Source organism: Macrobrachium rosenbergii, unplaced genomic scaffold (genome assembly GCF_040412425.1).
Source record: "Macrobrachium rosenbergii isolate ZJJX-2024 unplaced genomic scaffold, ASM4041242v1 13917, whole genome shotgun sequence".
In the NCBI taxonomy this organism is placed as follows: Eukaryota; Metazoa; Arthropoda; class Malacostraca; order Decapoda; family Palaemonidae; genus Macrobrachium; species Macrobrachium rosenbergii.
The window spans coordinates 2,366,150-2,383,646 of record NW_027100728.1 but is presented as its reverse complement, the minus strand read 5'-3'; positions in this window follow the sequence as shown (position 1 = coordinate 2,383,646).

Here is a 17,497-nt window from a genome sequence, read left to right as displayed (position 1 = left end):
TTCCCTGAAGACTCCTTGAAGACTCTTTCTTCAGCAGTATAACAGGTGTCACTTTTCAATTTCAAGGGTAATTTCTACCATTTATATAGCTGGTAGCCTTTATGACTATGCTCTAGTTTGAGAAAATGATAGGCTTAGTATTGGCGCCAAAATCTTCACCGAAGAATCCCTGAAGACTCCTTGAAGATTCTTTCTTCAGCTGAATTGTGGCCATCATTACATGAATGACTATGCTCTAGTTTGAGAAAATGATAGTCTTCGTATTGGCGCTAAAATCTTCACCGAAGAATCCCTGAAGACTTCTTGAAGATTCTTTCTTCAGCTGAACTGGACCCCTGGGCCCCACAAAAAAAAATAAAAAAAAAAGGACCCCTTACTATTGATTTCCTCTGGAATCGCCGGAGGTGGCCATCATTACATGAATGACTATGCTCTAGTTTGAGAAAATGATAGTTTTCGTATTGGCTCCAAAATCTTCACCGAAGAATCCCTGAAGACTCTTTGAAGATTCTTTCTTCAGCTGAATTGGACCCCTGGGCCCCACAAAAAAAAAAAAACAAAAAGGACCCCTTACCAAGATTTCCTCCGGAATCGCCGGAGGTGGCCATCATTACATGAATGACTATGCTCTAGTTTGAGAAAATGATAGTCTTCATATTGGCTCCAAAATCCTCACCCAAGATTCCCTGAAGACTCCTTGAAGACTCTTTCTTCAGCAGTATAACAGGTGTCATTTTTCAATTTCAAGGGTAATTTCTACCATTTATATAGCTGGTAGCCTTTATGACTATGCTCTAGTTTGAGAAAATGATAGGCTTAGTATTGGCGCCAAAATCTTCACCGAAGAATCCCTGAAGATTCTTTCTTCAGCTGAATTGTGGCCATCATTACATGAATGACTATGCTCTAGTTTGAGAAAATGATAGTCTTCGTATGGGCGCTAAAATCTTCACCGAAGAATCCCTAAAGACTTCTTGAAGATTCTTTCTTCAGCTGAACTGGACCCCTGGGCCCCAAAAAAAAAAAAAAAAAAAAAGGACCCCTTACCATTGATTTCCTCTGGAATCGCCGGAGGTGGCCATCATTACATGAATGACTATGCTCTAGTTTGAGAAAATGATAGTCTTCGTATTGGCTCCAAAATCTTCACCGAAGAATCCCTGAAGACTCCTTGAAGATTCTTTCTTTAGCTGAACTGGACCCCTGGGCCCCACAAAAAAAAAAAAAAAAAACCGTTTTACCAAAGATTTCCTCCGGAATTTGGAGGTGGCCATCATTACATGAATGACTATGCTCTAGTTTGAGAAAATGATAGTCTTCGTATTGGCTCCAAAATCTTCACCGAAGAATCCCTGAAGACTCTTGAAGATTCTTTCTTCAGCTGAATTGGACCCCTGGGCCCCAGAAAAAAAAAACAAAAAAGGACCCCTTACCAAAGATTTCCTCCGGAATCGCCGGAGGTGGCCATCATTACATGAATGACTATGCTCTAGTTTGAGAAAATGATAGTCTTCATATTGGCTCCAAAATCCTCACCCAAGATTCCCTGAAGACTCCTTGAAGACTCTTTCATCAGCAGTATAACAGGTGTCATTTTTCAATTTCTAGGGTAATTTTTACCATTTATATAGCTGGTAGCCTTTATGACTATGCTCTAGTTTGAGAAAATGATAGTCTTCGTATTGGCGCCAAAATCTTCACCGAAGAATCCCTTAAGACTCCTTGAAGATTCTTTCTTCAGCTGAACTGGACCCCTGGGCCCCACAAAAAAAAAAAAAAAACAAAAAGGACCCCTTACCAAAGATTTCCTCCGGAATCGCCGGAGGTGGCCATCATTACATGAATGACTATGCTCTAGTTTGAGAAAATGATAGTCTTCATATTGGCTCCAAAATCCTCACCCAAGATTCCCTGAAGACTCCTTGAAGACTCTTTCTTCATCAGTATAACAGGTGTCATTTTTCAATTTCAAGGGTAATTTCTACCATTTATATATCTGGTAGCCTTTATGACTATGCTCTAGTTTGAGAAAATGATAGTCTTAGTATTGGCGCCAAAATCTTCACCGAAGAATCCCTGAAGACTCCTTGAAGATTCTTTCTTCAGCTAAATTGGACCCCTGTGCCCCCAAAAAAAAAAAAAGGACCCTTACCAAAGATTTCCTCCGGAATCGCCGGAGGTGGCCATCATTACATGAATGACTATGCTCTAGTTTGAGAAAATGATAGTCTTCGTATTGGCTCCAAAATCTTCACCGAAGAATCCCTGAAGCCTCTTTGAAGATTCTTTCTTCAGCTGAATTGGACCCCTGGGCCCAACAAAAAAAAAAAAAAAAAAAAGGACCCTTACCAAAGATTTCCTCCGGAATCGCCGGAGGTGGCCATCATTACATGAATGACTATGCTCTAGTTTGAGAAAATGATAGTCTTCATATTGGCTCCAAAATCCTCACCAAAGATTCCCTGAAGACTCCTTAAAGACTCTTTCTTCAGCAGTATAACAGGTGTCATTTTTCAATTTCAAGGGTAATTTCTACCATTTATATAGCTGGTAGCCTTTATGACTATGCTCTAGTTTGAGAAAATGATAGTTTTAGTATTGGCGCGAAAATCTTCACCGAAGAATCCCTGAAGACTCCTTGAAGATTCTTTCTTCAGCTGAATTGGACCCCTGGGCCAAAAAAAAAAAAAAAAAAAAAAAAGGACCCCTTACCAAAGATTTCCTCCGGAATCGCCGGAGGTGGCCATCATTACATGAATGACTATGCTCTAGTTTGAGAAAATGACAGTCTTCGTATTGGCTCCAAAATCTTCACCGAAGAATCCCTGAAGACTCCTTGAAGATTCTTTCTTCAGCTGAACTGGACCCCTGGGCCCCACAAAAAAAAAAAAAAAAAAAGGACCCCTTACCAAAGATTTCCTCCGGAATCGCCGGAGGTGGCCATCATTACATGAATGACAATGCTCTAGTTTGAGAAAATGATAGTATTCATATTGGCTCCAAAATCCTCACCCAAGATTCCCTGAAGACTCCTTGAAGACTCTTTCTTCAGCAGTATAACAGGTGTCATTTTTTAATTTCAATGGTAATTTCTACCATTTATATAGCTGGTAGCCTTTATGACTATGCTCTAGTTTGAGAAAATGATAGTCTTCGTATTGGCGCCCAAATCTTCACCGAAGAATCCCTGAAGACTCCTTGAAGATTCTTTCTTCAGCTGAATTGAACCCTGGGCCCCACAAAAAAAAAAAAAAAAAAAGGACCCTTGCAAGATTTCCTCCGGAATCGCCGGAGGTGGCCATCATTACATGAATGACTATGCTCTAGTTTAAGAAAATGATAGTCTTCGTATTGGCTCCAAAATCTTCACCGAAGAATCCCTGAAGACTCTTTGAAGATTCTTTCTTCAGCTGAATTGGACCCCTGGGCCCCTAAAAAAAAAAGCAAAAAGGACCCCTTACCAAAGATTTCATCCGGAATCGCCGGAGGTGGCCATCATTACATGAATGACTATGCTCTAGTTTGAGAAAATGATAGTCTTCATATTTGCTCCAAAATCCTCACCCAAGATTCCCTGAAGAATCCTTAAAGACTCTTTCTTCAGCAGTATAACAGGTGTCATTTTCCAATTTCAAGGGTAATTTCTACCATTTATATAGCTGGTAGCCTTTATGACTATGCTCTAGTTTGAGAAAATGATAGTCTTAGTATTGGCGCCAAAATCTTCACCGAAGAATCCCTGAAGACTCCTTGAAGATTCTTTCTTCAGCTGAATTGGACCCCTGAGCCCCAAAAAAAAAAAAAAAAAAAAAAGGACCCCTTACCAAAGATTTCCTCCGGAATCGCCGGAGGTGGCCATCATTACATGAATGACTATGCTCTAGTTTGAGAAAATGATAGTCTTCGTATTGGCGCTAAAATCTTCACCGAAGAATCCCTGAAGACTCCTTGAAGATTCTTTCTTCAGCTGAACTGGACCTATGGGCCCCACAAAAAAAAAAAAAAAAAAAAAAAGGACCCCTTACCATTGATTTCCTCCGGAATCGCCGGAGGTGGCCACCATTACATGAATGACTATGCTCTAGTTTGAGAAAATGATAGTCTTCGTATTGGCTCCAAAATCTTCACCGAAGAATCCCTGAAGACTCTTTGAAGATTCTTTCTTCAGCTGAATTGGACCCCTGGGCCCCACAAAAAAAAACAAAAAGGACCCCTTACCAAAGATTTCCTCCGGAATCACCGGAGGTGGCCTTCATTACATGAATGACTATGCTCTAGTTTGAGAAAATGATAGTCTTCATATTGGCTCGAAAATCCTCACCCAAGATTCCCTGAAGACTCCTTGAAGACTCTTTCTTCAGCAGTATAACAGGTGTCATTTTTCAATTTCAAGGGTAATTTCTACCATTTATATAGCTGGTAGCCTTTATGACTATGCTCTAGTTTGAGAAAATGATACTCTTAGTATTGGTTCCAAAATCTTCACCGAAGAATCCCTCAAGACTCCTTGAAGATTCTTTCTTCAGCTGAATTGGACCCCTGGGCCCAACAAAAAAAAAAAAAATAAATAAAGGACCCCTTACCAAAGATTTCCTCCGGAATCGCCGGAGGTGGCCATCATAACATGAATGACTATGCTCTAGTTTGGGAAAATGATAGTCTTCGTATTGGCTCCAAAATCTTCACCGAAGAATCCCTGAAGACTCCTTGAAGATTCTTTCTTCAGCTGAACTGGACCCCTGGGCCCCAAAAAAAAAAAAAAAAAAAAAGAACCCTTACCAAAGATTTCCTCCGGAATCGCCGGAGGTGGCCATCATTACATGAATGACTATGCTCTAGTTTGAGAAAATGATAGTCTTCGTATTGGCTCCAAAATCTTCACCGAAGAATCCCTAAAGACTCATTGAAGATTCTTTCTTCAGCTGAATTGGACCCCTGGGCCCCACAAAAAAAAAAACAAAAAGGACCCCTTACCAAAGATTTCCTCCGGAATCGCCGGAGGTGGCCATCATTACATGAATGACTATGCTCTAGTTTGAGAAAATAATAGTCTTCATATTGGCTCCAAAATCCTCACCCAAGATTCCCTGAAGACTCCTTGAAGACTCTTTCTTCAGCAGTATAACAAGTGTCATTTTTCAATTTCAAGGGTAATTTCTACCATTTATATAGCTGGTAGCCTTTATGACTATGCTCTAGTTTGAGAAAATGATAGTCTTAGTATTGGTGCCAAAATCTTCACCGAAGAATCCCTGAAGACTCCTTGAAGATTCTTTCTTCAGCTGAATTGGACCCCTGGGCCCAACAAAAAAAAACAAAAACAAAAAGGACCCCTTACCAAAAATTTGCTCCGGAATCGCCGGAGGTGGCCATCATTACATGAATGACTATCCTCTTGTTTGAGAAAATGATAGTCTTCGTATTGGCGCCAAAATCTTCACCGAAGAATCCCTGAAGACTCCTTGAAGATTCTTTCTTCAGCTGAACTGGACCCCTGGGCCCCACAAAAAAAAAAAAAAAAAAAAAAAAGAACCCTTACCAAAGATTTCCTCCGGAATCGCCGGAGGTGGCCATCATTACATGAATGACTATGCTCTAGTTTGAGAAATTGATAGTCTTCGTATTGGCTCCAAAATCTTCACCGAAGAATCCCTGAAGACTCTTTGAAGATTCTTTCTTCAGCTGAATTGGACCCCTGGGCCCCAAAAAAAAAAAAAAAGGACCCTTACCAAAGATTTCCTCCGGAATCGCCGGAGGTGGCCATCATTACATGAATGACTATGCTCTAGTTTGAGAAAATGATAGTCTTCATATTGGCTCAAAATCCTCACCCAAGATTCCTGAAGACTCTTTGAAGACTCTTTCTTCAGCAGTATAACAGGTGTCATTTTTTAATTTCAAGGGTAATTTCTACCATTTATATAGCTAGTAGCCTTTCATCATTGGCACTCTGTTTTAGTATTCCATGTGTTATTTTTCAGTTTTAAGGTTCCTGTAACCTTGTAAGTAATGGAGGTGTCATTTTGAAATTGCAAGGTTCATATGTAAAATTGACAAAAAACACCAACTTTGAGGTCCCATAGCCGAGAGGGAACCTGCCACGGACATTAGGCTTCAATTAGAGCCCCTTTATTTTGATCCGTTCTATTAAAAAAATTCATACAAAATATCAATACGTTCAGGCCTTGCTGAGTTTTGGATGCTTGAATTTTTATTAGTGTAAACTAAAAAAATCGAGTTTGAGGCCCCGTAGCTAAGAGTCATTTTAGAATTATGCAAGTCTGAATTTCTATTCATCGATTTTTGGAAACTGGAAATATTGGCCCAAAAAATTTTACATCCCCAAAATAATAGAACCGTACTAAAAAGGGTTAGATAGGTCGAAAATTTTGAAAGTTCTATTTTTTGAGGCTGGACTCTTTTTATTTTTTATTTTTTTATTTTTTTTTTTTTTACACCCCAGGATTAGAATATGCCACCTTCACCACGCAGTTTGAAAAGGGTCCCGGCTGAATTGGACCCCTGGGCCCCCAAAAAAAAAAACAAAAAGGACCGTTTACCAAAGATTTCCTCCGGAATCGCCGGAGGTGGCCATCATTACATGAATGACTATGCTCTAGTTTGAGAAAATGATAGTCTTCATATTGGCTCCAAAATCCTCACCCAAGATTCCCTGAAGACTCCTTGAAGACTCTTTCTTCAGCAGTATAACAGGTGTCATTTTTCAATTTCAAGGGTAATTTCTACCATTTATATGGCTGGTAGCCTTTATGACTATGCTCTAGTTTGAGAAAATGATAGTCTTAGTATTGGCGCCAAAATCTTCACCGAAGAATCCCTGAAGACTCCTTGAAGATTCTTTCTTCAGCTGAATTGGACCCCTGGGCCCCAAAAAAAAAAAAAAAAAAAAAGGACCACTTACCAAAGATTTCCTCCGGAATCGCCGGAGGTGGCCATCATTACATGAATGACTATGCTCAAGTTTGAGAAAATGATAGTCTTCGTATTGGCTCCAAAATCTTCACCGAAGAATCCCTGAAGACTCTTTGAAGATTCTTTCTTTAGCTGAATTGGACTAAGGGGCCAACCAAAAAAAAAACAAAAAAGGACCCCTTACCAATGATTTCCTCCGGAATCGCCGGAGGTGGCCATCATTACATGAATGACTATGCTCTAGTTTGAAAAAATGATAGTCTTCGTATTGGCTCCAAAATCCTCACCCAAGATTCCCTGAAGACTCCTTGAAGACTCTTTCTTCAGCAGTATAACAGGTGTCATTTTTCAATTTCAAGGGTAATTTCTACCATTTATATAGCTGGTAGCCTTTATGACTATGCTCTAGTTTGAGAAAATGATAGTCTTAGTATTGGCGCCAAAATCTTCACCGAAGAATCCCTGAAGACTCCTTGAAGATTCTTTCTTCAGCTGAATTGGACCCCTGGGCCCCACAAAAAAAATGCTCTAGTTTGAGAAAATGATAGTCTTCGTATTGGCGCCAAAATCTTCACCGAAGAATCCCTGAAGACTCCTTGAAGATTCTTTCTTCAGCTGAACTGGACCCCTGGGCCACACACAAAAAAAAAAAAAAAAAAGGACCCCTTACCATTGATTTCCTCCGGAATCGCCGGAGGTGGCCATCATTACATGAATGACTATGCTCTAGTTTGAGAAAATGATAGTCTTCGTATTGGCTCCAAAATCTTCACCGAAGAATCCCTGAAGACTCTTTGAAGATTCTTTCTTCAGCTGAATTGGACCCCTGGGCCCCAAAAAAAAAAAAAAAAAAAAAAAAAAAGGACCCCTTACCAAGATTTCCTCCGGAATCGCCTTAGGTGGCCATCATTACATGAATGACTATGCTCTAGTATGAGAAAATGATAGTCTTCGTATTGGCTCCAAAATCTTCACCGAAGAATCCCTGAAGACTCTTTGAAGATTCTTTCTTCAGCTGAATTGGACCCTGGGGCCCAAAAAAAAAAACAAAAAGGACCCCTTACCAAAGATTTCCTCCGGAATCGCCGGAGGTGGCCATCATTACATGAATGACTATGCTCTAGTTTGAAAAAATGATAGTCTTCATATTGGCTCCAAAATCCTCACCCAAGATTCCCTGAAGACTCCTTGAAGACTCTTTCTTCAGCAGTATAACAGGTGTCATTTTTCAATTTCAAGGGTAATTTCTACCATTTATATAGCTGGTAGCCATTATGACTATGCTCTAGTTTGAGAAAATGATAGTCTTAGTATTGGCGCCAAAATCTTCACTGAAGAATCCCCTGAAGACTTCTTCTTGAAGATTCTTTCTAAAAACAAAAAAAAGCTGAATTGTAGCCATCATTACATGAATGACTATGCTCTAGTTTGAGAAAATGATAGTCTTCGTATTGGCGCTAAAATCTTCACCGAAGAATCCCTGAAGACTCCTTGAAGATTCTTTCTTCAGCTGAACTGGACCCCTGGGCCCACAAAAAAAAAAAAAAAAAAAAAAAGGACCCCTAGTTTACCATTGATTTCCTCCGGAATCGCCGGAGGTGGCCATCATTACATGAATGACTATGCTCTAGTTTGAAAATGATAGTCTTCGTATTGGCTCCAAAATCTTCACCGAAGAATCCCTGAAGACTCTTTGAAGATTCTTTCTTCAGCTGAATTGGACCCCTGGGCCCCACAAAAAAAAAAAAAAAAAAAAAAGGATTTGCCATTGATTTTACCAAGATTTCCTCCGGAATCGCCGGAGGTGGCCATCATTACATGAATGACTATGCTCTAGTTTGAAAATGATAGTCTTCATATTGGCTCCAAAATCCTCACCCAAGATTCCCTGAAGACTCCTTTGAAGACTCTTTCTTCAGCAGTATAACAGGTGTCATTTTTCAATTTCAAGGGTAATTTCTACCATTTATATAGCTGGTAGCCTTTATGACTATGCTCTAGTTTGAGAAAATGATAGTCTTCATATTGGCGCCAAAATCTTCACCGAAGAATCCCTGAAGACTCCTTGAAGATTCTTTCTTCAGCTGAACTGGACCCCTGGGCCCTACAAAAAAAAAAAAAAAAAAAGGACCCCTCACCAAAGATTTCCTCCGGAATCGCCGGAGGTGGCCATCATTACATGAATGACTATGCTCTAGTTTGAGAAAATGATAGTCTTCGTATTGGCTCCAAAATCTTCACCGAAGAATCCCTGAAGACTCTTTGAAGATTCTTTCTTCCGCTGAATTGGACCCCTGGGCCCCACAAAAAAAAACAAAAAGGGACCCCTTACCAAAGATTTCCTCCGGAATCGCCGGAGGTGGCCATCATTACATGAATGACTATGCTCTAGTTTGAGAAAATGATAGTCTTCATATTGGCTCCAAAATCCTCACCCAAGATTCCCTGAAGACTCCTTGAAGACTCTTTCATCAGCAGTATAACAGGTGTCATTTTTCAATTTCTAGGGTAATTTCCACCATTTATATAGCTGGTAGCCTTTATGACTATGCTCTAGCTTGAGAAAATGATAGTCTTCGTATTGGCGCCAAAATCTTCTCTGAAGAATCCCTGAAGACTCCTTGAAGATTCTTTCTTCAGCTGAACTGGACCCCTGGGCCCCACAAAAAAAAAAAAAAAAAAAAAAAGGACCCCTTACAAAGATTTCCTCCGGAATCGCCGGAGGTGGCCATCATTACATGAATGACTATGCTCTAGTTTGAGAAAATGATAGTCTTCATATTGGCTCCAAAATCCTCACCCAAGATTCCCTGAAGACTCCTTGAAGACTCTTTCTTCAGCAGTATAACAGGTGTCATTTTTCAATTTCAAGGGTAATTTCTACCATTTATATAGCTGGTAGCCTTTATGACTATGCTCTAGTTTGGGAAAATGATAGTCTTAGTATTGGCGCCAAAATCTTCACCGAAGAATCCCTGAAGACTCCTTGAAGATTCTTTCTTCAGCTAAATTGGACCCCTGGGCCCCAAAAAAAAAAAAAAAAAGGACCCTTACCAAAGATTTCCTCCGGAATCGCCGGAGGTGGCCATCATTACATGAATGACTATGCTCTAGTTTGAGAAAATGATAGTCTTCGTATTGGCTCCAAAATCTTCACCGAAGAATCCCTGAAGACTCTTTGAAGATTCTTTCTTCAGTTGAATTGGACCCCTGGGCCCCACAAAAAAAAAAAAAAAAAAAGGACCCCTTACCAAAGTTTTCCTCCGGAATCGCCGGAGGTGGCCATCATTACATGAATGACTATGCTCTAGTTTGAGAAAATGATAGTCTTCATATTGGCTCCAAAATCATCACCCAAGTTTCCCTGAAGACTCCTTAAAGACTCTTTCATCAGCAGTATAACAGGTGTCATTTTTCAATTTCAAGGGTAATTTCTACCATTTATATAGCTGGTAGCCTTTATGACTATGCTCTAGTTTGAGAAAATGATAGTCTTAGTATTGGCGCCAAAATCTTCACCGAAGAATCCCTGAAGACTCCTTGAAGATTCTTTCTTCAGCTGAATTGGACCCCTGGGCACCACAAAAAAAAAAAAAAAAAAAGAACCCCTTACCAAAGATTTCCTCCGGAATCGCCGGAGGTTGCCATCATTACATGAATGACTATGCTCTAGTTTGAGAAAATGATAGTCTTCGTATTGGCGCCAAAATCTTCACCGAAGAATCCCTGAAGACTCCTTGAAGATTCTTTCTTCAGCTGAACTGGACCCCTGGGCCCCACAAAAGAAAAAAAAAAAAAAAAAGGACCCCTTACCATTGATTTCCTCCGGTATCGCCGGAGGTGGCCATCATTACATGAATGACTATGCTCTAGTTTGAGAAAATGATAGTCTTCGTATTGGCTCCAAAATCTTCACCGAAGAATCCCTGAAGACTCTTTGAAGATTCTTTCTTCAGCTGAATTGGACCCCTGGGCCCCAAAAAAAAAAAAAAAAAAAAAAAAGGACCCCTTACCAAATATTTCCTCCGGAATCGCCGGAGGTGGCCTTCATTACCTGAATGACTATGATCTAGTTTGAAAAAATGATTGTCTTCATATTGGCTCCAAAATCCTCACCCAAGATTCCCTGAAGACTCCTTGAAGACTCTTTCTTCAGCAGTATAACAGGTGTCATTTTTCAATTTCAAGGGTAATTTCCACCATTTATATAGATGGTAGCCTTTATGACTATGCTCTAGTTTGAGGAAATGATAGTCTTAGTATTGGCGCCAAAATCTTCACCGAAGAATCACTGAAGACTCCTTGAAGATTCTTTCTTCAGCTGAGTTGTGGCCATCATTACATGAATGACTATGCTCTAGTTTGAGAAAATGATAGTCTTCGTATTGGCGCTAAAATCTTCACCGAAGAATCCCTGAAGACTCCTTGAAGATTCTTTCTTCACCTGAACTGGATCCCTGGGCCCCACAAAAAAAATAAAAAAGGACCCCTTACCATTGATTTCCTCCGGAATCGCCGGAGGTGGCCATCATTACATGAATGACTATGCTCTAGTTTGAGAAAATGATAGTCTTCGTATTGGCTCCAAAATCTTCACCGAAGAATCCCTGAAGACTCTTTGAAGATTCTTTCTTCAGCTGAATTGGACCCCTGGGCCCAACAAAAAAAAAAAAACAAAAAGGACCCCTTACCAAAGATTTCCTCCGGAATCGCCGGAGGTGGCCATCATTTTATGAATGACTGTGCTTTAGTTTGAGAAAATGATAGTCTTCATATTGGCTCCAAAATCCTCACCCAAGATTCCCTGAAGACTCTTTGAAGACTCTTTCTTCAGCAGTATAACAGGTGTCATTTTTTAATTTCAAGGGTAATTTCTACCATTTATATAGCTGGTAGCCTTTCATCATTGGCACTCTGTTGTAGCATTCCATGTGTCATTTTTCAGTTTCAAGGTTCCTGTAACCTTGTAAGTAATGGAGGTGTCATTTTGAAATTGCAAGGTTCATATGTAAAATAGACAATAAACACCAACTTTGAGGTCCCATAGCCGAGAGGGAACCTGCCACGGACATTAGGCTTCAATTAGAGCCCCTTTATTTTGATCCTTTCTATTAAAAAAATTCATAAAAAACATTAATACGTTCAGGCCTTGCTGAGTTTTGGATGCCTGAATTTTTATTGTATAAACTAAAAAATCGACTTTGAGGCCCCGTAGCTAAGAGTCATTTTAGAATTATGCAAGTCTGAATTTCAATTCATCGATTTTTGGAAACTGGAAATATTGGCCCAAAAAATTTTACATCCCCAAAATAATAGAACTGTACTAACAAGGGTTAGATAGGTCGAAAATTTTGAAAGTTCTATTTTTTGAGGCTGGAGTTTTTTTTTTTTTTTTTTTTTTTTTTTTTTTTTTTTTTACCCCAGGATTAGAATATGCCACCTTCTTGCAAGGGTCCCGGATGAATTGGACCCCTGGGCCCGCAAAAAAAAAAACAAAAAGGACCCTTACCAAAGATTTCCTCCGGAATCGCCGGAGGTGGCCATCATTACATGAATGACTATGCTTTAGTTTGAGAAAATTATAGTCTTCGTATTGGCTCCAAAATCTTCACTGAAGAATCCCTGAAGACTCTTTGAAGATTCTTTCTTCAGCTGAATTGGACCCCTGGGCCCCACAAAAAAAAAAAAAAAAGGACCCTTACCAAGATTTCCTCCAGAATCGCCGGAGGTGGCCATCATTACATGGATGACTATGCTCTAGTTTGAGAAAATGATAGTCTTCATATTGGCTCCAAAATCCTCACCCAAGATTCCCTGAAGACTCCTTCAAGATTCTTTCTTCAGCTGAATTGGACCCCTGGGCCCTCCCCCAAAAAAGGATCCCTTACCAAAGATTTCCTCCGGAATCGCCGGAGGTGGCCATCATTACATGAATGACTATGCTCTAGTTTGAGAAATAATAGTCTTCGTATTGGCTCCAAAATCTTCACCGAAGAGTCCCTGAAGACTCCTTGAAGATTCTTTCTTCAGCTGAACTGGACCCCTGGGCCCCACAAAAAAAACAAAAAACAAAAAAGGACCCCTTACCAAAGATTTCCTCCGGAATCGCCGGAGGTGGCAATCATTTCATGAATGACTATGCTCTACTTTGAGAAAATGATAGTCTTCGTATTGGCTCCAAAATCTTCACCGAAGAATCCCTGAAGACTCTTTGAAGATTCTTTCTTCAGCTGAATTGGACCCTGGGCCCCCCAAAAAAAAAAAAAAAAGGACCCTTACCAAAGATTTCCTCCGGAATCGCCGGAGGTGGCCATCATTACATGAATGACTATGCTCTAGTTTGAGAAAATGATAGTCTTCATATTGGCTCCAAAATCCTCACCCAAGATTCCCTGAAGACTCCTTGAAGACTCTTTCTTCAGTAGTATAACAGGTGTCATTTTTCAATTTCAAGGGTAATTTCTACCATTTATATAGCTGGTAGCTTTTATGACTATGCTCTAGTTTGAGAAAATGATAGTCTTAGTATTGGCACCAAAATCTTCACCGAAGAATCCCTGAAGACTCCTTGAAGATTCTTTCTTCAGATGAATTGTGGCCATCATTACATGAATGACTATGCTCTAGTTTGAGAAAATGATAGTCTTCGTATTGGCGCCAAATTCTTCACCGAAGAATCCCTGAAGACTCCATGAAGATTCTTTCTTCAGCTGAACTGGACCCCTGGGCCCCACAAAAAAAAAAAAAAAAAAAGGACCCCTTACCAAAGATTTCCTCCGGAATCGCCGGATGTGGCCATCATTACATGAATGACTATGTTCTAGTGTGAGAAAATGATAGTCTTCGTATTGGCTCCAAAATCTTTACCGAAGAATCCCTGAAGACTCCTTGAAGATTCTTTCTTCAGCTGAATTGGACCCCTGGGCCCAACAAAAAAAAAAAAAAAAAAGGAACCCCTTACCAAAGATTTCCTCCGGAATCGTCGGAGGTGGCCATCATTACATGAATGACTATGCTCTAGTTTGAGAAAATGATAGTCTTCATATTGGCTCCAAAATCCTCACCCAAGATTCCCTGAAGACTCCTTGAAGACTCTTTCTTCAGCAGTATAACAGGTGTCATTTTTCAATTTCAAGGGTAATTTCTACCATTTATATAGCTGGTAGCGTTTATGACTATGCTCTAGTTTGAGAAAATGATAGTCCTAGTATTGGCGCCAAAATCTTCACCGAAGAATACCTGAAGACTCCTTGAAGATTCTTTCTTCTGCTGAATTGGACCCCTGGGCCCCACAAAAAAAAAAAAAAAAAGGACCCTTACCAAAGATTTCCTCCGGAATCGCCGGAGGTAGCCATCATTACATGAATGACTATGCTCTAGTTTGAGAAAATGATAGTCTTCGTATTAGCGCCAAAATCTTCACCGAAGAATCCCTGAAGACTCCTTGAAGATTCTTTCTTCAGCTGAACTGGACCCCTGGGCCCCACAAAAAAAAAAAAAAACGAAAAAGGACCCCTTACCAAAGATTTCCTCCAGAATCACCGGAGGTGGCCATCATTACATGAATGACTATGCTCCAGTTTGAGAAAATGATAGTCTTCATATTGGCTCCAAATTCCTCACACAAGATTCCCTGAAGTCTCCTTGAAGACTCATTCTTCAGCAGTATAAGAGGTGTCATTTTTCAATTTCAAGGATAATTTCTACCATTTATATAGCTGGTAGCCTTTATGACTATGCTCTAGTTTGAGAAAATGATAGTCTTCGTGTTGGCGCCAAAATCTTCACCGAAGAATCCGTGAAGACTCCTTGAAGATTCTTTCTTCAGCTGAACTGGACCCCTGGGCCCCACAAAAAAAAAAAAAAAAAAAAGGACCCCTTACCAAAGATTTCCTCCGGAATCGCCTTAGGTGGCCATCATTATATGAATGACTATGCTCTAGTTTGAGAAAATGATAATCTTCATATTGGCTCCAAAATCCTCACCCAAGATTCCCTGAAGACTCCTTGAAGACTCTTTCTTCAGCAGTATAACAGGTGTCATTTTTCAATTTCAACGGTAATTTCTACCATTTATATAGCTGGTAGCCTTTATGACTATGCTCTAGTTTGAGAAAATGATAGTCTTAGTATTGAAACTAAAATCCAAAATCTTCACCGAAGAATCCCTAAAGATTCCTTGAAGATTCTTTCTTCAGCTGAATTGTGGCCTTCATTACATGAATGACTATGCTCTAGTTTGAGAAAATGATAGTCTTCGTATTGGCGCCAAATTCTTCACCGAAGAATCCCAGAAGACTTCTTGAAGATTCTTTCTTCAGCTGAACTGGATCCCTGGGCTCCACAAAAAAAAAAAAAAAAAAAGGACCCCTTACCAAAGATTTCCTCCGGAATCGCCGGAGGTGGCCATCATTACATGAATGACTATGCTCTAGTTTGAGAAAATGATAGTCTTCGTATTGGCGCTAAAATCTTCACCGAAGAATCCCTGAAGACTCCTTGAAGATTCTTTCTTCAGCTGAACTGGACCCCTGGGCCCCACAAAAAAAAAAAAAAAAAAAAAAGGACCCCTTACCATTGATTTTCTCCGGAATCGCCGGAGGTGGCCATCATTACATGAATGACTATGCTCTAGTTTGAGAAAATGATAGTCTTCGTATTGGCTCCAAAATCTTCACCGAAGAATCCCTGAAGACTCTTTGAAGATTCTTTCTTCAGCTGAATTGGACCCCTGGGCCCCACAAAAAAAAAAAAAACAAAAAAGGACCCCTTACCAAAGATTTACTCCGGAATTGCCGGAGGTGGCCATCATTACATGAATGACTATGCTCTTGTTTGAGAAAATGATAGTCTTCATATTGGCTCCAAAATCCTCACCCAAGATTCCCTGAAGACTCCTTGAAGACTCTTTCATCAGCAGTATAACAGGTGTCATTTTTCAATTTCTAGGGTAATTTCTACCATTTATATAGCTGGTAGCCTTAATGACTATGCTCTAGTTTGAGAAAATGATAGTCTTCGTATTGGCGCCAAAATCTTCACCGAAGAATCCCTGAAGACTCCTTGAAGATTCTTTCTCCAGCTGAATTGGACCCCTGGGCCCCAAAAAAAAAAAAAAAAAAAAAGGACCCCTTACCAAAGATTTTCTCCGGAATCGCCGGAGGTGGCCATCATTACATGAATGACTATGCTCTAGTTTGAGAAAATGATAGTCTTCATATTGGCTCCAAAATCCTCACCCAAGATTCCCTGAAGACTCCTTGAAGACTCTTTCTTCAGCAGTATAACAGGTGTCATTTTTCAATTTCAAGGGAAATTTCTACCATTTATATAGCTGGTAGCCTTTATGACTATGCTCTAGTTTGAAAAAATGATAGTCTTAGTATTGGCGCCAAAATCTTCACCGAAGAATTCCTGAAGACTCCTTGAAGATTCTTTCTTCAGTTGAATTGGACCCCTGGACCCCAAAAAAAAAAAAGGACCCCTTACCAAAGATTTCCTCTGGAATCGCCGGAGGTGGCCATCATTACATGAATGACTATGCTCTAGTTTGAGAAAATGATAGTCTTCGTATTGGCTCCAAAATCTTCACCGAAGAATCCCTGAAGACTCTTTGAAGATTCTTTCTTCAGCTGAATTGGACCCCTGGGCCCTAAAAAAAAAAAAAAAAAAAAGGACCCCTTACCAAAGATTTCCTCCGGAATCGCCGGAGGTGGCTATCATGACATGAATGACTATGCTCTAGTTTGAGAAAATGATAGTCTTCATATTGGCTCCAAAATCCTCACCCAAGATTCCCTGAAGACTCCTTGAAGACTCTTTCATCAGCAGTATAACAGGTGTCATTTTTCAATTTCTAGGGTAATTTCTACCATTTATATAGCTGGTTGCCTTTATGACTATGCTCTAGCTTGAGAAAATGATAGTCTTCGTATTGGCGCCAAAATCTTCTCTGAAGAATCCCTGAAGACTCTTTGAAGATTCTTTCTTCAGCTGAACTGGACCCCTGGGCCCCACAAAAAAAAAAAAAAAAAAAAAAAGGACCCTTACCAAAAGATTTCCTCCGGAATCGCCGGAGGTAGCCATCATTACATGAATGACTATGCTCTAGTTTGAGAAAATGATAGTCTTCATATTGGCTCCAAAATCCTCACCCAAGATCCCTGAAGACTCCTTGAAGACTCTTTCTTCAGCAGTATAACAGGTGTCATTTTCAATTTCAAGGGTAATTTCTACCATTTATATAGCTGGTAGCCTTTATGACTATGATCTAGTTTGAGAAAATGATAGTCTTCATATTGGCGCCAAAATCTTCACCGAAGAATCCTGAAGACTCCTTGAAGATTCTTTCTTCAGCTAAATTGGACCCCAGGCCCCACAAAAAAAAAAAAAAAGGACCCCTTACCAAGATTTCCTCCGGAATCGCCGGAGGTGGCCATCATTACATGAATGACTATGCTCTAGTTTGAGAAAATGATAGTCTTCATATTGGCTCCAAAATCATCACCCAAGTTTCCCTGAAGACTCCTTAAAGACTCTTTCTTCAGCAGTATAACAGGTGTCA